General features: G+C 39.2%; 1 protein-coding gene across 3 annotated transcripts in view; it reads left to right on the top strand.

Annotated features, from left to right (window-relative positions):
* The window catches only part of JAKMIP1 (janus kinase and microtubule interacting protein 1), a 217,993-nt gene that overhangs the window by 8,115 nt on the left and 184,132 nt on the right, over nt 1–25,746 (top strand). For all 3 annotated transcript variants that reach the window (XR_012904384.1, XR_012904385.1, XM_075930759.1), the window contains exon 2: nt 4,487–4,629. The gene's annotated coding sequence lies outside the window, so the exon portion shown is untranslated. The remainder of the gene's footprint in view (nt 1–4,486; nt 4,630–25,746) is intronic.

The raw sequence follows: 25,746 nt of genomic DNA, 5'->3' as shown, positions 1-25,746 counted from the left end.
TCTAGCTATTCTAGAATAACTTCCTTTTTATGCTCTCTGTTTCTAAATAAAAGTGTCTTTTATCTAGAATTTTGGAATAGGAGGCCAACATGAGGGAGTTATTCTGGAATAGCTATAATGGAAGAACTACCCCACTGTAGAATAGTAATAGTATATGTAGAATACCCCACTGTAGTCATTTCAGTAAAATTCCTTATGTTGGCAAACTTGAAGAGTTTCAGTGGGAAATGAATATGCTGTTGACTGTGAGAGGAAACAGACTGGATAAATGGTAAAAGTCTGTGAGTGGGAAAAACAGGGAAGAGTGGGTGTCTGAGTAGGTAGGAAGCTTCAGGGGGTAGCTGCGTTAGTCTGTACAGGATAAACTTTAAAAACAACAAATAGTCTGGTAGCACTTTATAGACTTACAAAACATGTAGATGGTGAGCACTGCCCACTTCTTCAGATGACTTCGGTCATCTAAAGAAGTGAGTAGGTAGGGTTGTTGGTGAGATAAGAAGAATTCTGTGCCAAAATTTTTCTATGCCAGGATCCCCTTCTCTGCATTAGACACACCGTAGGATAAGTATTGAGCCCTAATTTCTATACTTACCCATGCTGGAGGTAGTGTTCATTGGTGAAATTTATCCTGGGCAGAAGACTTCATATCCTACTTCGGCCTTTAAAGAGCAAAAACTATAGAGTACCGATGCAAAGCCCACTGAAATTAATGGGAGCCTTAGGGGCATAAGGCTTTCATCTATCTTGAGCCTACGGGGTGAATAAAGTTGTGCACAGAGCCTTCTTCCCAACTTGTTAAAGTGTTAGATTGTGGAATACTTCTTGCTATATCAATATCTTATTTATCTAATCAGCAGTCAACCAACCAATGAATGCTTGGTATGAGAGTGGCCATGTCCAGTTAAAACTAGAATGTTCCTTAAACACAAAACACACACGCAACCCCCAACCCTTTATATTTCTAACTAGAGCTCATTAAAAGTGAATGAATTTTAAAAAATGAAATCTTCATGTATTCATTTCACTCTATGATTCTCCAGAACTAGAATGGTGTCAAAGGTATGATGTTTAAATCCAAACAAACTGTTTGTTTTGAATTTAAAATGGAACTCGTGATAATGTTTCTAAGAATATTGGGCTGTTCAAGGCCTTTATTCTGCAGTTTGTTCTGCCTGTATTTCTTTGACTTTAGTCCTGGCACGTACAATGAATTGCAGGATCAGGGCCTAAATCTTTATTTTTAATTAAATGGAGAAACAATCTGTAATTTGGGTTTAAATGCTCTGTTCCTCTCTTGAATCAGTCTGATTGGAATAGCTATGTGCAGATACATTATTTCATTTTCTTAAGTCAGAAGGGTTTGATCTGCTTGGAATAATCACTGTAGAATTATGTCAAGGAGACAAACCTCAGTCTGTTCCCCATAATGCAGAAAGCACAGTTCTGAAAACTGGTGCTCTTTTCATGTAGGTATTGGCATGGCAGCAAGGCAACACGTTGTTTTGTCAGCTTTGCATATGAATCATTGAGCTAGGAGGGGAATGCCTTGTGCCTCATGTAGATACTGTGGGTACATAGAGTAAGAGCAAAGTTTTTGTCTTTGCATTTTTTAGGCATCGCTTGTAAAGCTCTCCTTTCGAAAGAGAGGACCTGCTCAGATGCTTCCCCTTCTCCTCATCCCCAGAGTAATCTGCTTTTATTTTCACAGTAGCTTTAGTAAAAAAATTTCCTCCTACATAACATGCTTTTTCATTCACTGCAGTTCTCTTCCTCTTCACTCATGATAAATATTAGCCTTCTGTGTCACATGAAGTTAAGCTTTCTCCAGGATGTAGTTTTCCCGGTTTCATAATGAACACTTTGTTTACTTCTCCAATGAGATTCTCCTTACAAAACTGAGTTAGTGACATAGGTGTTTGGGTGTGGTGCGGAGTCATAATGCTTACAAGAATTTACGTGATTATAATAATCTTATATGGATTTAAATTTGTATTCAGATTACACTGCATGGCTGTAACTTCATATTTATTTTAAATGTGTACCTTTTATTACTGTTGACAAACATGCGTTTTGTCTCTCTGAATTCAATATAAGCTTTGTATCTAAGGATATCAGGGTGGATATTATATAATTAACAGACACCGTGCAGTATCTTTGTTCAGTGGAATCCCTCAAAGTGTGGTCTTGAAAAATGTCCCTATAAAAACTGTATCACTTTTCTCAGGGTATTTGCTCTTTGTGTCCAAGTAATAGCAGTTTTCTTTAATAACAGACGTCTAATTAGCAAGGCTCTTTCCTCTATCCCCCTTCTACCTTCCATTCTGTGGGAAAACAGTCCATGGATAGACCCTTTCTGGGTTCTAAATACATTGTTGTTCTTTTGTCCAGGGGCTGGGGTTCAGACAGTCTATGGAGGTGGATTAGTATATTTCTGCATGTTGTGGATCTGTATAGCAGTACCCAAAAAGTGGGTCTCGTATATTCCTGGCAGTGTGACTCCATTTGTCTTGGATTGGGTGAGAAGAGATAAAGCATGTACCAGTGCAGACTAAAGTCTGAAATAATGTTGGCTTAGGTACCCATAAGGGTGAGGAGGAGTCTGTCCTCTCCACCTGTAGAGCTGCTGTGCACAAAATGCCAAGTGAATGGCCCTTGCTAAGGGGTTGAGAATTTGGTCTTTGTTGAATTATTTTCAGTAGTTGGGTGTAAGAGACAATACATTTGTGTGTGACCACTGTGTCTCTCCTCTACTATCCCCTGAATTTTTATTTTTGGTACATAAAATAATCTCCTCACTTGCCAACTGACCAACTCTGAGAGAGAAGTTAGAAAGAAAATAGACATGAACCTGATGCCTCAGTTTTTGTTTGGAAATTGGTGATCATGTGAGGATTACCTGTTCTGTTCCGTCCCTCTGGGGCATCTTGTATTGGCCACTGTTGGCAGACAGGATACTGGGCTAGATAGACCGTTGGTCTGACCCAATATGGCTGTTTTTATGTTCTTAAGTTTTTAGTTATTTTTTTTGTGACTGTAACCAAACTGTTAATTCTTCTGGATGATATGTCAGAAAAAAATAAAATATAGTGTTTCCACATGTAAAAGACAAAAGAATATAGTAGTTAAAGTAAGAGATAAGCCAAGTTAATGAGTATAGGGTAATTAAAATACTAATCCTTCAAGCTCTGTCCTGTGTGATCATTTTTAACTATTGGAAAGCTATTCATGTGTTCTTTAACAAATGAGATGATGAATTTAGTTTTCCTCTTGCTTTGTGTGTTGCTATTGCACAGTGCCTTGTACACTCTGTTATTTTGCAGATCATTGTGATATGCCTGAAATTTAATTCAGGAAATCTTGGTATAGTAATTTTAACAAAAACAGCCTTTGTGCTGAGAGACATCCCAGACTAATTGTCATGATAGAAGTCTTTTGGTCTGCATATTCATGGTGAAAATACAGCACCTTAATTGATTGACCACGTGGTAGGAGAGATAATGGGATTCACAGACTGCTTGATTCCCATCATAGAACAAATCTCTGATCTGTTTGTATGTAACAGTTAAACAAGATTAGGGCTCAGACTGCCAGTCACTGAATATATTCTTTTTCTACCCTCCTCCATACCCTTTTTACCCTAATTAGTTTTTCAAAATGAAGCCATTTGGTTTTTTTTAGTCACTATTATTTCTGGTAAAATATATTAGTAAAGTAAATGTTAAATGTTTACCCTGAGAAACAGTTTTGTGTTTGTTTTGTAGAGGGATAAATTGGTGATTTTTTTTTTCACTAAACAATAGCTTTTGCTTGCTGAGAAATAATTACCATCTGAAGCCAAGATTCCATGCTTTATGGACCGCTGGCCTTGTTTGGCTTCTAGAATTCCATGTCTCCGATTCATCTCTATTGTAGCTGCTGATCTCCTTTTCTTGAAATCTGCTAACCTGATGTAACAGCAGAGACTTGAATCAGAAGGAAATTTAAAATCTTGGTCTCTGTACATCCCACATTACTTACCGCTTTTTTGTGAAGCACATCTCCAGTGTAAAATAACATCTATGTGGTGATGCAAAGTAGCAATTTATCACTAGAAACAGTGTCGAGAAAAATAGCCACTGTTACTGAGACACTTCTAAGGTAAACTAAGTTGTTCCCTATAATCTATACCCTTCAACTCTGTTGAATTATGTCTATTTAGAGTGCAGAATAAAGTCCTTTTAAAAAAACCTGATATATGTTAAGATTACAGATGTATGGTCACCCGGACTTGTCAGTCTGAACACTGCTCTTCATTTCAGTTTACCTAATAATAAAAATACAGTTGACATGATCAAGAAGTGGATTTTTATTATCTTTAATTGATATAGTCCGCATCCCTCGCTATGTCATAAGGTCTGATGAGTGTTGCTGCTAACAAGTGCATAGATAAGACTAGTGATGAAAACTCATCTTTACAAATATGTTCCATTCGATTTCTATTACCTAGCACCCCATCAGACAAGAAAAGACGCTCCTGATTCATGGAATTTACATGGGCATGATCCTGAGAGGAGTTGTGCTCCTATTGAAGTCTGGTGTCTTATGCTTCAGTCTTCAAAGTTGATGAAAGCAGAATTGGACTCATAGGTGGTAAGTTGACAGGTATCTCATCTGCCTATTTCATATGGTATCACACACACTCAAAGCTGCTTAAGTAATGTGGAACTAAATAGCTTGTTAATTATTTATATTGCCAGATATTCATTAGTGATGTTAAAAAAATGTATTTATTCAGGTAAAAGTGTAACTGCTGCAGGGGAGTGGGGCAGGTGGCTTCCTGGGAATCAGTGTGCGTGAGGAGCTGGCTCTTGATACAGAGGCAGTGGTCCGGGGAAGGGGACTTCTTATAATGGTGTATGCTAACCGATGAGTGCAGGCTCACTGGTTAACCATGTATATGGTTACACTTACACATCCCTAATATTTATAAGCAGTGGTATCTATGCACTTACTGGTTTTATATTTCATATTAGAATATCTTTACACTGTAGGAGACTGATGATACTAATTAGTCCCTGTGCACAATCCAGGCAGTTATTAAATAGGTTCTTCATCCTTCTCTCCCAAAGAAGTTCAGTCTTGACCTATAGCCAAAATATGTTGATGGCTATTTTTTTTTTTTTTACTGCAGTATGCATTGTTGTCAAATGAATCAATTTATATAAGAACAGCCATGATGGCTCAGAACAATGGCCTGTCCAGCCTAGTATCCTGCCTTCCTATGGTGGCCAATACCAGCTGTTTCAGAGGGAATGAACAGAACAGAGAAATTAAGCAATCCAGCCCCTGTGATCCAGGCTCACCTTCTGGCACTCAGAGGTTTGGCTACACTTAGAGCATGGAGTTGAATCCTTGACCATCTCAGTTAATGGCTATTAATGGATTTATCCCCCTGAACATATCTAATTCGTCTTTGAATCTAATTACAGTAAAACTCCAATAGTCCGGCATCCAGCTGTACGGCACTCCCGATAGTCTGGCATCAAAATGGCAAGAGCCTAGTGAGTGAGCTTTGGCAAAAAAAAGCAGCAGCAGCTGAACCAAACGAAAAGGGTAAAAAAGGGTTAAAAAAACCCTAAAACATTATCATATACTGTATACAGCATGTACAATAAAAAGGGTTAAAAACACTTTCTATACAGTATATACTGTATACAGTGTGTATATATATATATATATATATATATATATATATATATATATATATATATATATATATATATATATATATATATATATAACCACCTTATAGTCTCTTATAGTCCAGCATATTTGATAATCCGGCACCATCTAGGTCCCAGAGGTTCTGGATTATCAGAAGAACTATTGTATACTTTTGGCCTTTGTAACATCCCTACGCAACAAGTTCCGCAGGTTGCCTGTAGATTGGGCAAAGTATTTCCTTAAATTTATTTTAAACCAGCTTCTTATTAATTTCTTTGGGTGACCCTTTACATATTTATGTGAAGTGGTAAATAACGCTTCCTTATTCACTTTCTCCTTACCATCCATGATTTTATAGACCTTTATCATATTCCCCTTTCCCCAAGTCAACTTTTTTCTAAACCAAACAGTCCCAATCTTTTTAAAAATTTTTCCTAATTTGGAAGATATTTTATGTCCCAATACATTTTTATCATTTGCTCTGGATCTAATCAGTCTTTTCTGAGGTGGAGCAACTAGAACTGCATGTGGTAGTCAAGATGTAGGTGTATCTTGGATTTATATAATGGCATTATCTTGACTAACTTTGTTAGTCACTTTGACTGCCACTGTATGTTGAGCAGATAGTTTTCACAGAACTATCCACAATGACTTCAAAATCTTTTTGAGTAATTATGTCCAGTTTAGACCCCATCATTTTGTATGTGCATTACTTTGCATTTATAAACATTTAATTTCATCTGCCATTTTGTTGTAGTTACTCAGTTTTGTGAGATCCCTTTGTAACTCTTGACAGTCAACTTCCAATTTAACTAATTTTATAGTGTCTCAAAATTTACTTCCTCTCCGTTTAACCCTTATCTCAGATCGTTTGTTAATATGTTGACTAGTGCAGGTCCCAGTACAGATCTTTGGGTGATCTCACTATTTTTCTTTCTCCATTATGAAAACTGACCATTTATTCCTATCCTTTGTTTCCTATCTTTTAACTAACTGCTTATCCATGAGAGGGCTTTCCCTCTTATCTCATGGCTGCCTAGTTTGTTGAAGAGCCTTTGTGGAAGAGCCAGTGAGGAACACTGACATAGGCTTACTGATAGCCCGAGTATATTGTATCCACTGGTTTTCTAGTCTACATGTTTTGATCCCCTTAAAGAATTCTTCAAGATTGTTGAAGCATGATTTCCCTTTCCATATCTGTACTGGCTTGATCCCAACATATGGTGTTCTGCCATATGGCTTATGATTCTGTTCTTTACTGTAGATTCAACCAGTATGCCTGATATTGAGGTTAGGCTTACCAGCCTGTAATTGCTGGGATTGCTTCTGGAGTCTTTATAAAAAAAATCAGCATTACATTAGCTATCCACAAGTCAAGATGGTTAAAGACTGGAATAAATTGCCTAGAGAGGTTGTGGAATCTCCATCTGTGGAGATACTTAAAAACAGGTTAGATAGACATCTATCAGGGATGGTCTAGACAGTGCTTGATCCTGCTGTGAGGACAGGGGACTGGACTAGATAACCTCTCAAGATCCCTTCCAGTTCTATTGTTCTATGATTCTGTTGAGTCTTCTGGGATAGAGGTTGGATTTAAGTGATAGGGTATGTACCAGAGCTCGTAGTTCTGCAATTTCATATGAGCCCTTTCAGAACTCTTGGATGAATACCATCTGGTCCTGGTGACTTGTTACTGTTTAATTTATCAGTCTGTTCCAAAACCACCTCTATTGATACCTGTAATTTGGCACTGTAGGTTTCTAATTGACAGTACACTTTAGTCAGATAAACTTATTGCACTCCTCTCAGTGTCTTTGTTTGGCACGAGGTTGTGGGGAATCTTCTATCTAATCAAGTCAAGAAATAAAACATTGCTGCAGGCAGTAGAAAAGTCTTGGTAGATCCTAGGTCTTGACCCCATTGATGTCAATTGAAAGACTCCATTTTACTTGGTTAGGGTTTGGACTGGGGTAGTCTAATAGCTATAATTCTTTCTTTGGTTAAACAACAAATCTATTAAAAGAGTCAAAAGGGTTGAATTTAGTTCTGTTATGTCAGGAGTCAGATTTCCCTGGTATAGTGTCAATTTCCAGCATTAAGTCCCCGAGCATCAAAGATTTGAAATTCCTCCGTTTCACCTTTGGTAAGAGTAGTGGTGTTCTGGTTCCTAGTGGATATTTGTCCTCTTCTGAAAATCAGCCCATTATTTATAATGACTCTAAGCCTTAGCTCAAGACTAAAATAGTTGAGATGTTGTGTAGTGAGATCAGAATTCATAATTTGGGCTCCATGTCAGTCATGGAGATCACAGAAGTCACAGATTCCATGACTTGATTCTACCTCTGGGATTTCTGCAGCGACTATGTGGCTGATTCCAGAGCCACCCAAGCAACTGGCTCTGGGGATAGCTACTCAGGTGACCCTAGGAGCAGCTACACCAGCCAGTGCTCCAGTGGTTGCCATCAGCACTCTTTTGCTGGAACAGCCATGGTCTGTGGCACCAGGCAGGCAGGTCACTGGCTAGAGCAGGCACGGACTGCTGGCAGGCTAGAGCATCTGCAGCTGGTGCTACTGGCCCAGGGTATCCCAGCTCCCTCGGCAGCGTCCTCCTTAGCAGTGACCCATTTAATGACAAGTATCGTGAGTAAACGTCATGGACAGGTCACAGACTGTGAATTTTTGTTTATTGTCCATGACCTCTCCATGACTTTTATAAACTAGTTGTGACTAAATCATAGCTTTATTCCTATTGCATGTTGACGCTTATGTGGAGAATCTTGTATAATACCTACCTCCATCCAGTGCCGTCAGACCATAAATGCAATAGAGTGTTATATTAATCCAAAATCTTAAATTAACTTATGATAAAAGGAATTATTTACTAATTTTAAGAAGTTATATTTTAAATATATGGAATAGAGTGACCTAAAATTGTGGAAACCTTGTTTATGTTTTTAGCACATATTTTGCTCATTGGGATACTTTGAATAGAAACTCATCACATTTTGTGGCTGTCCTTGGGAGACAACAGTAAAATCGTTCCGAGAACACTCATTGGGACAATACAAACTATGTAATGCAAAATCTCAGAGCAGTTCTCAGTTTCTTAAATGTTAAGTAAAGGAATTAACATTTGCTTCTTTCTCTCAAGGGAATAGGTATCTGATTCCATTTCACATATCAGGAAATATTTTCAATGATCAAAATGGTAAAGGTGCTATTAGTGTAATACCTGTTGAATGGCAAGACACGTAGTCTTTTCTAAGCATTATAATAGTTTGAGGACTTGTCCTAGTTTTCTTCCATTCGCCATCTGTCAGCTTTTCCTTAAGCCATGCTGTCTACTAATTAATGGCATGGTTGGTACTGGGTAGATTTTGTTAACCTTGTCTTTATCTGTAGCGTGGCTAAAGTTAGAGTTCTTTATGGGCTTGATTAGCTTGCTGTGTAGAGTTTGTGTTTATTATCAGACAGGATATAAATTGTACTAATATTATGCTGGATATTAAAGTGTAGATCTAAATTCAGTTATGTTTCACAACTACTCACAAATGTTTCAGAAACATATCTAAGTTGTTCCCTTAATAAATATGTAGTTCTTTATCTGTACTTGCAAATTAGCTTTTACATTAGAGGCAGGGTACCTTTTTTTGGGTCGGGGGCCACTGACCCACAGAAAAATCAGTCGGGGCTGCACACAAGTGAGAAGCAAAAAACCAAATCCTTAGTCACATGGCCCCTGATGAGGAAGGAGAAAGACACTCCTCACGTTCCCCTTGCACACCAGAGCCTTCGGGGACTTATTTTAGTAGATTTTGTGTGCTCCAGCCTTATGGTGGGGTGGTAGGAGGGCTGGAGCACCAGCTTGGGCTCCCCATTGCTGGGAGGGGCCCTGAGCCTCGGAGGCCGGATTCATCAAGCTGGGAACCACATCCGGCCACTGGGACTTAGGTTCCCCCATCCCAGTTTTACATGGTTAAATTCCTGTGGAACATGATATAATCAGGAAATATACAAAACGTATGAAGCTTTGAGACTACGGAAATCAGCCCCTTTTTGGAATTAGGTATACATTTCCACACCATATAGTTTCTTCTAAATATTTAAGGCTAATAAACATTGCACAATTTAAAACTTTGTTATTAGCATTGACTCTCATTTCAGTATAAAGGAATTCCATCTCTTCTACTTCCTGAGCTCTTCTTTCAATCAACATTTTAATGCCACATGGAGATTAACTAGTATAATTTTTCCTAGTTCATTTACAAGATTATGTGTAATGCTGAAGGGCACTACAGTTATTTACACTTCTGTGTTTCATAATAAGTCCTGCACACATTGATGAATTTCTGAGGAGTATTGATCTTATGGTTCACGAACTGGACCTGGTGCAGGAGATCTGGGTTCTGTTCCTTGTTCTGCCACAGGCTTCCTGTGTAATCCTGGGCAAGTCAACTACAGTAGTGTTTGAAGTAATTTTAGAGTGTGTTGATTTTTGGTTTTCCAGCTTGTGAGACTAGTAGGCACTTTTGAAAATTTTGGACTTTGTAATTTTTTGTGTGTCAGTTTCCCATCTGTTAAATGCAGGTTGGACCTCCCTTGTCCCTAACTGCTCCTGGATGAGGGATTTTGCCAGCTCCAGGGAGGTCATTTCTGGCCCTTCGCTATGGCTCTCTCCAGACCTGGCCCAGCCTTTGGACAGAGCCTGTCCTCCAACTCCACTCTCCTCCTGCCAGTCCCACCAGCCCTCCATTGGGACTCTCTGGTCTGGCAACATCTGCTGGACCACAGATGTTACTGGACCAGAGAGTCCTGGTTTAGTTTACCTGTATTTCCTTTGTCTTGACTATTTAGAATTTCCCTGCCTTGAAGAAACAATCTAACACTCTGGCCTCCACTGGATTAGAATGTAAAGATGTTACGTTAGCTAACATGTTCTAACATGTTTTAAAAATCTAAATTAGACATGCACTGTATACTTTAATATGCTGTGCTTGGGGAATTAAATCTAGGCTCTCTCATCCAGCCGTCAACTCCATCAGATTTAGTACACATTAAAGGCAGCATGCCTTTAGTAGCCTATAGTAGACTCAAATCATGGTAGCAGGAACATGTTCTGTCTGTTTCTGGATTAATCAGTGGTGCAAGTGTACCTATAATCCCCATGTGGTTATTCATTCTTAAAGAAATTCCAGAAGTGATGAATGCAGTAGCCCATTTGACTAGAGAAATGTGTACGCAGGAAACCAATTTATTTCCAGGCGCAATGAAGTGTGTTGTGTTTGATTGGTAAAGTTCTAGCACTGTGCCAGGGACAGCCTTTCACTTCATGATTTTGTGAACAGTTCTTAGATTTGAATTCCATTGGGCTAGAGGAAGCACAAGCACTCTTAGTGGGAGTTATTTTTTCATCAAAACTAGTTGAAGTATCATCTGCATATCTTATCTATTTGTTGATAAGATATGCTTTTATTAAGGCTTTTATTGAGTAAACTGCTGCTTCGTTGTTCTATCTTTTTTATTTCTAATGTGTGGTTATGTTTTTTAACATTATTATTGTGTAAATACACTAAGAAATGCTAATGTGCTTCCTAGTTACAATTGACCAGAACAGTGATTATATCATCTTCTTTGGGCTGAGAAAATGACTGACCAACATGGACATTGATAATTTACTACTAAAAATAAGTGTCAAAATGAACTGCAGCTATAATGAATGAAGGGTATACAATGAGCATGATCTTAAAGCTGGAGTTCCCTTAACTATTAAGTGGCTTATTGTAGCTTCATTCCCATTCTGAGTTTTCTCCATTATGACTGCAGTCAACAACTTGAAAAGTTTTATGTAATCAAGAAGTAATGTAAAGTTTAAGCATAGTGGTTTGCAGACCATATACAGGCAGTCCCCAGGTTACATACAAGATAAGGACTGTAGGTTTGTTCTTAAGTTGAATTTGTACGTAAGTCGGAAATGGCGTCCAGATTCAGCTGCTGCTGAAACTGACCAGCGGCTGACTACAGGAAGCCTGAGGCAGAGTTTCTTTGCACAGGGCTTCCTGGAATCAGCCGCTGATCAGTATCAACAGCAGCTGAATCTGGACGCCTGGGACAGAGCAGCTGGGGCACTGCCGGGTAGGTCCCCACAGTGCCGCACGTCGGCGCTGCGGGGACCAACCCAGCAGCACCCCAGCTGCTCTGCCCCAGGCGTCCTGATTCAGCCGCTGCTGAAACTGACCAGCAGCGGCTGAATCAGGACACCTGGGGCAGAGCAGCTGGGGTGCTGCCGGATTGGTCCAGTAGCGCCGAGGAGCGGCGCTGCAGGACCAACCAGCAGCGTCCCAGCTGCTCTACCACAGGCATCCGCGAGAAAAGCCTGGTCTGCTGGGGGGGGGGGCCACACTAGCTGCGCCCCCCACCCAGCAGACCCAGGGAGACACGGGCGGCGGGACCGAGATGCCCAGACGCGCCGCGTTCCCGCCGCCCGGGTCCTCCGCGGCTTTGCTCCGCGTCTCCCTGGTCTGCTGGGTCCCCCAGCAGACCAGGGAGATGCGGAGCAAAGCCGCGGAGGACCCGGGCGGCGGGACCGCGGTGCGTCTGGGCGATCCCGCCGTCCGTGTCCTCCGCGGCTTTGCTCCGCGTCTCCCTGGTCTGCTGGGGGGGATCCCCCCAGCAGACCAGGGAGACGCGGTGCAGCTTTTCTCGCTCTGGAGGACGTGGGCGGCGGGACCGCAGCACGTCTGGGCAGTCCCCGCCGCCCACGTCCTCTGGGGCGAGAAAAGCCCCGTTCGTAAGTACGGATCCGACATAAGTCGGATCCGCGTAACCCGGAGACTGCCTATATTGATCTTGGGTGCTACCTAAATAGATTAGTCATATGTAGCTCTCATCTAGAGGATAAGCCTTTCTGTAAACTCATGTTGAACAGTCTAATTACACTGACAACTTCATGGTTGTGCTTGATTTTTCTAAGGTTTCCTAATCTAGGTTTTCAGGTCTGTGGTGCTTTGGATCATCTCAAGCTCTCTTTTTTAATACAGGTCTTCCCTTATTGTGTCTGCTGGTCTTTATCCATCAGTTCAGTGAACTCTGATTTTGAATGGTCTCTCTCTTTCACTTGTTGCTTCTTTCAGCATTAAGTGCTGGATTTCATCCTGCTAATTTCAGGCATTAACTACTTTATCATCAATCCTGGCCTAAGCACCATTGCTGTAATAATTGAGTCCATCCTGTCTTGAGAAAAGAGTGTTACTCATAATTGAAGAAGGTTAAAGAAAATAGCTCATTTAGCCATTCTTGCTGTGTATCCATTAGTACATACCCTTCCTCAAGTAGCTTTTAAGACTGTCCTAGACAGACCTTTTTGCTCTCCCTATACTTGTTGCCTGTCAGATTTAGGCCTTGATCCTGCAATGAGCTCCTCTCAGACAGGTGTCTGAAGGTGTCCATTACCCCCATTGAAGTCAGTGCCTTGGCTGCATGAGCATTTTGCAGGAATGGGGTTTGGGGCCCTGTCTGCAAGAGTGAAAAGCAGTGATGTAGGTAGGCCTGTGTAAGTATATTCCGATATTTTGTTGAAATGATGTGAACACCAAGGAAAAATGAGGACAGGAACATGCATGGAATTAAGTCACAGGCCACAGCTTTTATTAAACTACAATACACTCATGCTCTCTTATACCAGGCATTTTGTTGATTCTATAAAAGCGGTGAGGAGTCCTGTGGCACCTTATAGACTAACTGAAGTGTAGGAGCATAAGCTTTCGTGGGCAAAGACCCACTTCGTCAGATGCATGAGTCTATGGGATTACAGGGCTTCTTACCACATAACCGACAATTCAGGGTAGACTATCTTCAGCTTTGTTCTAAACACGCCCTTCCCCCAAACAGGACAAGGGGTGTAGCAAGGTGGAGACCGTAGTCCCTGAAGGTGTCAAGGCCTAACCTTGGTCCATGAATTCACAAGGTCTTACCCTATGATATAAGCCCATCACCAGAATCACAGACCTTTTACCTTGGGGAACTGTGTTATTCTTTTAACCACACTGGAAACTAGATACAAATTAGGGATGTTAAAAATCGGGTAATTGAGTAAACATGTAACCACTGACAATTTCAGCAGTTACGTGGCTACCCCCACCCGCAGTGTGGGTCAGCGGTTGGCTCCCCAGGAGCTGATACAGAGGTAGCAGCATGGGTTAGCAGCCAGCACCTTGGGAGCCACTGCATGCCAGGAGTCGGCTTTTAAGCAGCTTCTCTGTGAGAGGCAGAACTGCAGGGCAGTAGCCTGCTCTTGCCTGCAGCCTCACTTCTGGTGAGTTGATACAGAAGCAGCAGGATGGAGTGGCAGCCGGCTCACCAGGAGCAGGGCAGGAGCCTGCATGTAACTGTGAATATTAGCAGATAAGCCCAGGCTTATCGGTTAACCATTTACAGGGTTATACTTTCACATCCCAACCACAATTGTGACAAGTAAAGAACACCATCCTGGTTAAATGCTTTCCTGTAGATTTACCTATTGTGGTTTGCAGATGCTGCAAAGAGTTCTTTGGTCCTCTGCCAATTGTCCCATGGAAGAAAATAATCCTTCCTGATCCCCCTAAACAGGCAGTTGGCTAGACTTGCAGTATCTGTCAGGTTGGGTTTCTATTTCCAAGTCTGGTGGGCAGAGTGGACTGCTGGAATGGAGCCAAAAGAGGCTCCACGTGGCCCCTGTGTTGGGCTACATCCTGGGAGGTGGGAACGCTGGTCAGTCTGCATCTCTCTCTCTCCCAGCTGGCCAGTGGGTGCCAGAGACTCTTGGGGGAAGCTACCTATTGTCCCCTGGGGAATGTCTCCATCCTTTACACTGTGACAGGCCCCATTTCATTGCAGGACCCATCAGCTTTCACCCTCTGTTGAATGGTATTTCTGGTCTTTGTTTTGCTAAGTATTCACTCATTAGGAACATATGCTATGAAATCCATTCTGTTCTTGGAAACAAGTGTTCTAGTATTTTCATTACAATGTGCAGCCTCTCAGTTGGGACTTGCATGTTACTGATGCTTCCCAGCAGGAGTCCCATTCTCCAAATAGTGTGTGGCATTTAAATGCATGTGAGTTGTTATAAGGCAGTTTTATATTAAGTGCGTTCAAAAATTGTTCTATGAACTCTTGGTAACTCTTAGAAACCACTTTAAATGTCTTATATGTTCAGATGCTGATAAGCATTTCCTGTCTCTTATTATCAAGATGACAGCTTCCTGTTTGTTATAGAACTCTTACATTTAAGACAGGTTTCTTCTTGTTTGAATGAACATTTTGATTACATTTTCTATTACATTTTCCTTTACCTTTTAGGAAAAATATTGTTAACTCAGTCTAGTTTAATTAAAAAGAAATGCATTGAGTGTTATTAGATATTTCACTGGCTGTCCCAACCTCTCCCCCTATAATATCAATGTTATTCTATTTTTTTTAAAAGCACGTGATGTTGTTTCTTGCCTTTATTGTGTTGTGAAAGACCCACAGACACCAGGGCTACGGTTAGACTGGCATGATTTTCCGCAAATGCTTTTAACGGAAAAGTTTTCCGTTAAAAGAATTTGCGGAAAAGAGCGTCTAGATTGGCATGGATGCTTTTCCATGCCAATCTAGATGCAGTTTTGCGCAAGAAAGCCCCGATCGCCATTTTGCGTTAAAAGCATTTGTGGAAAAGAGAATCTAGATTGGCATGGACACTTTTCCGCAAAAGCATTTTTTGCAGAAAAGCATCCATGCCAATCTAGATGCAGTTTTGTGCAAGAAAGCCCAATGGCCATTTTTGCGATCGGGGCTTTTTTGCGCAAAACAATACTGCATTGTCTACACTGGCCCTCTTGCGGAAAAGCATTTGTGCAAGAGGGCTTTTGCCCGAACGGGAGCAGCATAGTATTTCCGCAAGAACATTGACAATCTTACATGAGATCGTCAGTGTTCTTGCGGAAATTCAAGCGGCCAGTGTAGACAGGTGGCAAGTTTTTCCGCAAAAGCACTTGCTTTTGCGGAAAAAATTGCCAGTCTAGATGCAGCCCAGGAGTTTTGACTATATACAATGCACAAAGTAAATAAACTGGAGAAAAATAGATTAATCTCATTCAGTTGTAGAAATATGTTATTTTAATATAATAGATTAAAAGATTCTGATGGGAAAGTAAAGTTTTATTGATGGTGCCTCCTTAAGTGTTTGTTCAGGTTCATTACTTTCAGAAACATGGGAATGCATTAGTAGAGATTGAGGAAAATGAACACAGATGTTACTAATCCTCTTGAACCAATGATGAGATTAGACGAGCTTTATTTCTTTCTTTGTTAAAAGAAATAAGATGAATTGGAAATGTCATTAAGGCTTAGTCGGAAGACATAACCAAAAACCAAAAGAACAACTTTACACGACTGTATGCATCAACACTCAAGTTTGTTTGCTGCAGCTTGTCTTCAAAACCAGCATCTCCTTTTGAAAATTTCTCGTTGTTTGAACTGTAATTATGTCAAGTTTTATTCAGAGAACACCAGTATTTGTGGATAAAGAGTAGATTTTTCTAACTTTGTCTTCACAACAGTCTTCAGTATTTGATGAGCTTTAAATGTAATTCGTAAAGACAACTGATAGAGCTTGAAAAATTGAGCAGATATCTATGAACCAGAGATGGATACAGAAGTTGAGGGTGGCTTTAAGACAAAGTCTCGATTGCAGCACTCTTGTGGAGACCCCAGTAACTGTCAGCAAATAGGAAGAGATTTCTTTCAATGTGCTTTTCTTGGACCTCATGTGAGAGTTTTGTCTTTCATATCTGTCTCTGCATAGTAGGTTTCCTGTTAAATGTGAAACTCCCCTAAAGTATTGGAAGGGAAGGGATGGAGCTTTCTGTCCTTTCTATTCCTCCAGAGCTTGCTGGCTCCCTATTGTACTCCTTCCCCCTCCCCGCCCCCTCCAGTTCCTTTTTTTTTTTTTTTAATTTGTGGAGCCTTCTTCCATTCTGAGGAACTCCATTCCTTGTCTCTACTGTTGGTCATAAAATAGCCTTTTCAAAGAGCAGCCGATTGAAATTGTCATGAGCCTTGACAGATTCACAGCTGCCCTCACAGGATTCTGAATAGCAGCTGTGAAACTGATTTGATCCTTGCTATTTTCATGCTGCTGGAGCCTGGCAAAGCTGGGAGTGGCAACAGAGGACCCGGAACTGTCTGCAAAACTAGGCAACACTATATCAGTTCCCATTTGAGTTGTTATCTTCATATAAGTGCCAGGGTACTAGTGATCTTTCTAAGGCATTGGGAGCTTGCATTTAACAATTAGTTGTGGAATATTTTATTATAAATGATTTAACACAGACAGATAGCGTGACTGTTTAATGATGCAGAAAAGGACCAGGAGATGAGATAGGCATGTGAATATAAATTTAATAAATGTTTCAAGTTGAAGTAACCAATAATTATAGCATGCACACAGGTGTCTCACTGTACTACCTAAAGTCACTGCTTTCTTGTGTTGTTGAATGGGAACTACAGTTTTTAAGTTTTTTTCGGCATTGTTGGAGAGGTAGGAGGCATGGGGAACAGGATGACTAACTCGTTAAGTACTTATCTATAACATGAAGGGAAAAAGGTTGAGAGATCATGGGGCATTTCTATTTGAATGATGTGTATGCTGGCGCTCTCAGGCTGCCAGTACTAAAATTTATTGGGAATTTCTAGAGAGATGACCATTTTCTCATCCCCAAAGTGTGGCATCTAACACAGGGAGGTCTCTGTTAGACCTGAATACTTTAGGGAATATGAAGTGAAATTGCAATGTTTGCTAGAGTTTTATTAGGAAACATTTTCTCCTCCTGTGAATGTAGGTTGGTTCTGCTTAGTAGCTGAGCAAGGAACAGCTGGTGGTGGATAGAAGCAGTGTGGCTGTGGTGCTCTTACATGCTGCAAGCACTTAGATATCCCAAGACTGTACAGAAAACAGGGCAGAAATTCAGTTTTAATATAAGCAGCTGAGAATGCCCTATAAAACCAGGACATGTTAAACTAGCACATCTTGTCACTCTAGGCTCATCTGATATTTCATGTTATCATGATTGCAAAATGTATTTTGTTATCATTACTGTGTAGCAACACATACTCCCTGTAGGATATGACTGATAAATGACATTTTTATTACTGTCTAACATAGTGAAATAAAATTAGTTGTCCTAGGGAGCAGGAGGATTTTAAAAAATATATTCTATAATGGGATGTCATTTACACATGAAGGATTAATCGGTTACTTTATGCCTTGCTTGTTTGTCTATTTGAAACATTGCTACTTATAGGAAATCCTTTCATATGAGGGTAAAATTTCCTTCTGTGGATACTGAAAATATTATGGCTTATCTTCTGTAGTAAAATTGCAGTGTTTGTAAAAAACCAACTTTGTGCAATAGGCTGTGTGTTCTATTATTTTTATTACATGTATCTTGCTTCCCCATTGCTTTATTAGAGTAGAGGTCTTTCAGATCTTCCAAACAGATGTGTACAGTGCAGGCTTCTTATATTTGTAATGGCTTTGCTGCCTGGAGTTGTTAAAAGTGCTGTTGAGCTTCTGGAAACATTCAAAGTGTCAAAATTTGGAATTTCAGAAAGAGAAGGGCAGGCAAAAGTTATAGACATGCTGTGAAACTCTTTGTCATCTGGGACACACTTTTTAATTTGGATTTGTAATTTTGAAAGAAGAATCTTATTTTCATGCTAGGGGAAAGAAAAATAAATGGTTCAGGAGCAGGCCTGTTTTGCAGACACTCGGTTAATGTGTTTCCTAGATAATTCATGTGATAGTTTTGTTGAATTACTTTATGGTATGGAAATTTCATGGTAGAAAAGAAAACCTGCATTAGTCAGAGATGCTTAACATGTTGTTCTTTCTTTTGCCGTGTGTTGGGTTGTTTCAATGATAATGGGAAATGTATATTAGTATATGTTTCACCCCCCATTATTTCCAGTTGCTGCTCTATACATAAGCATCAGTGTTGGAAGATACACATGAAATTGATGCTGTACATCATATTTTGAGATGGAGTCTGCTTAGAAAATGCAATACTGTTATTACCTTTGGAAATATCCTGATTTATTGTCCTGTATCACTGTTTATATTAGGCTCATGAGTCCATTTAAGCACTTAAATAGGAAATATGCTAACACTGTTACAAATGAAAATGTTTAGCTGACATTTAAAAACTGATTTAATAGTAGTTACCACATTTAATATTAAGTAAATCTTAGATGGCACTTTGTGGCAATTTGAGATAGGTGTTGAGTTTTTAATGGTTACCAGACCATGTCTATCTTGTATTGGGTAAGATGGATGTTGGTCCCAGTTATAATGCTACTATATAAATCCATTGAGCACTCACATCTTGAATACTGTGTCCAGTTGTGGTCAAGCCATTTCCAGAAGGATGTAGTGGAACTGGAAAAGTTTCCAGAGAACAGCAACAATGATGATCAAAGGTATGGAACTGTTTCCATGCGAGGAGAAACTTAAAACATTTGGGCCGTTCAGCTCAGAAGACGAGAGATAACTAAGGGAAGGATGATAGAGGCATGTAAAGTCATGATCTAGGAAAAAAGAATAGAGGTCACACAATGAAATTAGTAGGCAGGAAGTTGAATACAAGTAAGCAAATATTTTATTACATGATGCACATTAATTAATGGAACTCATTGCCTATCATGGGTTGTTGTGATAACACTTTTAGTCATGGGATTGAAAAAGAACGAAAAGAACCCTTATATGAGTTGATGGAAAATATATCACCAGTGGTTGTTAGCCATGATGGTTAGGGATACAGTCCCATGCTTGGGATGATCCATAACTTCTGTCAGAAACCGGGAGGGGAAGACAGGTGTGGATCACTCCACCTGCATTGGTTCTGTATGCTCACACTGGAGTTCTGGAACCAACTCTCAGATATTGGATACTGAGGTAGATAAGCCATTAGTTTGACCCAGTAGGGCAATTCTTTATATTCTTGTGAGAGCTTCCATTCCTGTTTACATCGGTGGGAGGTTTGTTTGGGGTTTTAAATGTATTCTTTTTCAATATACTTTGGGTGCTCATGAAAGATGTCTACTAGGAATGGGACTGAGGCCATCACATAAGCCACTGAACAGCCATTTACCTTTTAGTAGTATGGTTACCAGTTTGAACCGGTGTCCTGCAGTTGATGGCTCTTTATTCCTTCACCAGCATTCTGAACTATTCAGCCATCATTTACCATTCCCCTCCCCAAACTTGCCACTCTCCTTGGGTTTTAGCGAAATAGATTTGCCAGAAACATAGATTCTTCACGGATGAATTATTATAACTGGAGATCAGTGTCTACTTTGTATTGCAAGATTGCAAGAGTAATTTTCAAGATTTCAACAAAAGCTTTATTTTTTAAATTCATTTCTTGGGTACTTCAAATTAGGGATGTGATTCATAACTGGTGGGAAATATTTTCTTTTCAAGAAAAAACTTAGGAGACTACAAATCTTTTGTTGTTACCTAATTGATAATTTTCTTCAAAAGTTATTGGGTTTTAATTGAAAAACCAAAATGTCACAAAAATTGCCACTTTAATTTTGGGCATGCCAAAAATGGGAAAAGCCTTGGATTTTCAGATTTTTATATTCTTGGTGGTTATTGTCTATTTCTGTTTTCAAGAGGGCAATAACTTTAAATAATTATGCCTCCTGCTAGATTAGATTTATATGTATTCTAGTTGGGACTCTCCTGAATAATTGAGATACCTGAAAATGTTGGAATCTTGCATAGTCATCTCATTACTATTGCTGTACTGTGGCTGAAATTTGTTAACTCTTTCTATACAATGGATATAATGGTCAAGAGCAGAGGACGATGGATGCCAGAAAATTCAGAAGGGCTTGCTGTCTTTTTTTTTAAATAGACACACAATCAAAATAAAGTTTAGTAAATAAAAACAATCCTGATTTCCCACTGCCGATAACTGTGGTATTTTTAGAACATTATCTTGTCACTTAAAGGGGTTCTGCCACTGGACAAGTAAATGACAATTTTTCCATTGACTTTTTTGTGGGGCCAGAATTTCACCTAAAGTTTTTGTTTTTCTCTTTTCACCCCTGTTTGGAAGATCTGTGAGACTAAATTAATTTAGAGGGCCTAATTTTTAGTGGTGGCATATGTAATTAGAAATCAGTCAAGTTACATTTATGAGAATGTGTTTAGTCTGTGTTAAATACTTGTAGGATGCTGCATATACTAATCTTATAATACCTGTATTTTATGTTATAAGGTAATATTTTAAGTGTCTGCTCTGACAATACAAAATGTTTGCTAAAACTGTTAAACCCCACAGTGAGGAGAAAAGCATTACCAAGTGTGAAATACTAGTTTACTGCAAGAAATGTCTTCTTCCCAACAAAAGAAGGTTGTTGACCATCAGTGGAAAAAACCTTTGTTTTCCTAAATCCCCAACACTCATCCTATCATAGATTGAACTCTGGGCAAATGGAGTAAAAATTCCTGTCAGGAAGAAATTGTTATCACTATGCTGCTTGGAATTTAGAGAGGGCACTATTTTTAAGCATAAGCAAAGGATCCACAAGTTTCTTAGCTTGAGTTAGCCTTAAAGGACATATAGCACTTCTAAAAGAAGCTGCTGTAATATGTTTTTTTGAAACCTAAGACTAACACATTTGTGTGTGTTTACTTGCTTTAACCTTGTAAATAACGATCTTGTTTCTTTTTCTTATTAATCAATCTTTAATTTATTACAGGATTGGCTAAAAGTGTTGCCTTTTATGTATGAGCAGAGGTGCAATTGATCTGAGGAAAATGACTGGTTATATGAGACAAGGAATAACCTGTGTATTGTTGTGATAGATGGTCCTTTACACCAAAACCCACAAAGACAGGATTGCCAGGATAGCAAGATAGACTGACATGCCTAAGCTTCAATGTCTGCGACTCAATCTTAAGGCTGTTACTATGCTTGAGAATTCCACACTTGATACTTGGTTGGTGAAGTCTAATTAGGGAATATACAACCAATTTGTGGTTTATGCCTTGTTTCTTATCTGGCTGCCACTGGCGGTTATGCTTGTGAACTATTCTAAATAGCTTGACAAAGGGGGAATTTCCCTTTGCTTGGAATTTGTGCCCTGCATGAGTCCTTGATTAAACATGTTAATCAGCAGTTTCTGCAATCTCCCAAACCATGAAAGGTATTTTTTGTCAGAGGGCAAAGGTAGTTTTCCTCCTTGGCTTCTTTCAGGTACAGTAATCATAGATGTCACTGGCAATAATAGCAAGCTAAACATATCTGCTTTAATTTCTTTTCAAAAGTTGGAATGTCCCTTTTGAATGCTTACATAGCTCATTGACAGTTACTTTTTGGAAGTTTCACCCAAGATTTCAGGTTTTCTGTCTCCTCATTCTAACCAGTACCATGGCTTATCTCAAAGAGATGTAGCCATCTTGTAGATCAAGTGCTACCTCCATGAATATCTAGCTAGGTCGCTAAGACTATCTGGTTGGATATTAAGATTATGTGCATCATTGGTGGTGATATGCCACCATATTTTTGGGTGACCCAGTAATTGCTGAAAACATTCCTTGGTAAACATACTTTGTAATTTGTTGTTCTTCCATCCTAATAATGCATCCAAACCAAGAAAGCTGATTGAATCCAACCAATACTGATAGAAGTTTCTTGGTTTGGCTACAAGTATCATAATTGCTGATACTGTCCTGCCACTTTCTCCCTACTGTAAAATAAAGTCCTAAAAGAAGTTTCAGTAATTAGTATTACATTAAAGGACTTACCCAACATGCTGAATTGTAATTCTGAACGACTACCACTAGATGTTATCTTTTAGAATGTATGCTCTCTGTACATTAAAATATAGAATATTTACACCATCCAAGATACTCAGTGATATAACAATATGGCTCATATAGTGATAAATTAGTTTTTAGGTTTAAAAAAGGTTTTAATACAAACATATTTTTGCAAAAATATTTAGCATTGGACTATTTAAAAGGAAAAAAGGTATATGTGGGGGCCGGGGGTGCGGGGGTCATCGTATTCCAATCAATGTGCATATAGCTGGTGAGTGAAATGGATTACAGTAGAAAGATATATGCTTATTTGTATTGTAACAATTACACATATTTATATAATTTCCACTTGCAATACTGTCGTTCATTATTTATAAGAGACAGAGTTAGAAACGGTTGGCTGAGCATGGTGCTGATAAATGCTAAGACTTATAAAGTGCATTTCCTAGTCGTGAAATGCTTTATGAATATTTTTAGCAAAACAATAAAATTGTTCATGCCTTTTTTGCCTGAGAGAATTGCTATTTCCATTGCACATCAGTACTCTTAATGTGATTGGATGTAGGTTCTCTGATGATATTTCAGGATGCTTCTCAGGATCTCAGCAGGTTTTTTATGGTCTAAAGCCTTTGTAGTTACCTTGTCATACTTTAGCTAGTTGAATCCCTAATCAGGTAGGAGAAAAATGGAAAGGGAAAAGTTAGAAACCTTTGGAAATAATTATCACCTTAATTTATTCTCAGTAAGTATGTGTAAAAGTCAGGCAAATATGCTGCTCTTTGGTGTTTATTTTGCTAGAAAAGCCCAGTGAATTGAGTGTACTTCAAAACTTCTATTTTTATTTGGATACTTAGTCAAGTATTGGTATCTTTCTCTTGGAAACTACCTGCAAAATTTAAATGTTCAGTGCTAAGAAAATTCTAGCCATATTCAGTAAATAGGTTGTTCAAAGCAGAAAACTAATGCAAGTCTTGATGGATGTTGTCTGTGAAAATGAGTTAAATGAAAAGGCTTAGAAAAGCCTCTCTCCTCATCACCATTAACATTTAAAATGTTTTATATGTAGCCTGAATATCCAGAGATAATACCATAATGAGTCTTTGAAATATCTGAAAGTAACACATAAGACAGTACTGCTTGCTGTTCAGTTTTGCTGAGTCAGTAGAAGTAAATGAAAGCACACACAATAAACTGAGGTGTAAAGCTCAAGGGGTGACCCTGAAATCTTTAGAATTTCTTTGTGCAGCTATAATATGTTTAGCATCATAGTAGCAGAACCTGCCCGGGCCCAGACAAGCTAATGATCCAACCAGTGGAATAAATTTGGTGATGAAACCTAATCACATGCCATCCATCTGAGGCATGTTGTGTATACATTAAGAAGCAGAGCCTAACAAGTTTGTTAGTACAATACAAGGGCTCATACATCAATTTCTTTCTTCCTTCCTTCCCCTGAACCATCCACAGCATTTTTTTTAAGTTAACTAGTTTTCCTTAGGTCTTTAATAAAGAGTTGATTCCAGACTAGTGGTAAGATGTGTTCAAAATGTATCCAGATACATATTGTAGGAGAATACAAGTTTCTATGGAACAACAGTAAAGACAAAATCTGTGCAAGCAATAGAGGAACCAAAGCATAATGCTTATACCAAAGCGGAGAAAGTGGAGGGCTGTATGTATGTTCTGTAAGTGGTGTAATAACCAATACTCTGAAGTTTAGAGTTCAAAGGTTATCTTTTAGAGATCCAAATGCAGGCTCTGTATATGAAATGTATTGTTGCCCACAAAGCAATAAGCTTTTATATATCAAAGAGTGGGATTATCCTTTGTATCTGAACTGTGTATGGTACATGTGTCCAATGAGGCATATTTTGCTATCTCTAAGAGTATTTATAATTTCTGACTGGTTATTCTTTAGATTTCACAATTCCAATTGCAACCCAATTTTTAAATTGCCCACCATATAGAAAGAACACCTGTAAGCACAGTATAGGTAACTGCAGCGTCTTATTACGTAAAAGAGCCAATTTGTGTTATCTACTTATTTAAGGAGAGCATTAAGACTCTAAAATTCTTTGAAGATGAAAAACGTTATATTATTGCTATGTAGTAATATTAGCCTGGGACATTGGCAGAGGTTCATACTGAGAATTAAATTGTGATGCAATCACAATTTTATATACTAAATAATGTCTCAATAGGAGAACTAGAGTCTTCTCCCCACTGGCCACAATAATTTGTTTTTTCTCAATCTGAAAAAAATGCAATCAACTGCCCCAAGTTTTAGACTCTATACTGTGATGTACCTAGATGAAATGGTCCAAAGCAAAGGCTGTGATGAGAGGAGAGAGATAGTATTGCATGTAACTTCTTATATATCACTCTGGGTCCAGGATATTTTTTAAAAGTGTAATTTTTAAGCCCAGTAAAACTGTTTTTAAATCTAAAAATGGGAAAGTTCAGCAGAGATGTTACATTTCTGTTCTGCTTCCAAAACTATGTAACGTTAATGGACATTGTGGATAAATATCTGTCTCGGAGGAATGGACTGTTTATAGGACACCACTTAGGGAAAAAAATTAAAAGAAGCAAAATTGCAAAAAATTATGCTTATAAGTTTAGCTGTAGTACTAAAGGTATTGGTAGATTCTGGAGGACTGGGAGTTGGAAATCATGAGGTTTTTTTCTTGCAACTGCTCTCTAAGTATAATTTAATGCATGTTTGCTTCTGGTTTTATTTTAACATTTTTCTAATAGCTGTAATACTTGTCCACCTCCTAGGTTGTGGTGAAGCTTAAATGACATTTGTAAAGTTGTTTGGACTTCTGTAGCAGCTGTCTTCTAAAAATCTCTAAGGGTATGTCTACACTACAGCGTTATTTCGAAATATCTTATTTCGAAATAACACGTCTACACACAAAATGTATTTCGAAATAGTGCGTCAACGCTGAGTGGATGCTGAATCGCATTTAAGGCCGGCCGGAACCAGTCCCGGCAGGGCATCAGTTCAGGAGTTACTTTGTGTGGCTGCTGCCTGAGGCTATCTGAGGCCTGTGCTTACAGGGACCCTCCCCCTCCGGACAGTCGGTTCTCAGATTTCCCTGCTTGCTTGCCTATTTCCTCGATGAGGGATAACAAAGTATTTTGTCTCTGTGTGCTCTGGTTGCCCTCACTCGGGACACCACATCACTCTG

Source organism: Pelodiscus sinensis, chromosome 5 (assembly GCF_049634645.1).
Source record: "Pelodiscus sinensis isolate JC-2024 chromosome 5, ASM4963464v1, whole genome shotgun sequence".
NCBI classification, from domain to species: domain Eukaryota; kingdom Metazoa; phylum Chordata; order Testudines; family Trionychidae; genus Pelodiscus; species Pelodiscus sinensis.
The sequence above is the reverse complement of the archived record's forward strand: the minus strand, read 5'-3'. Positions and strand labels throughout refer to the sequence as shown.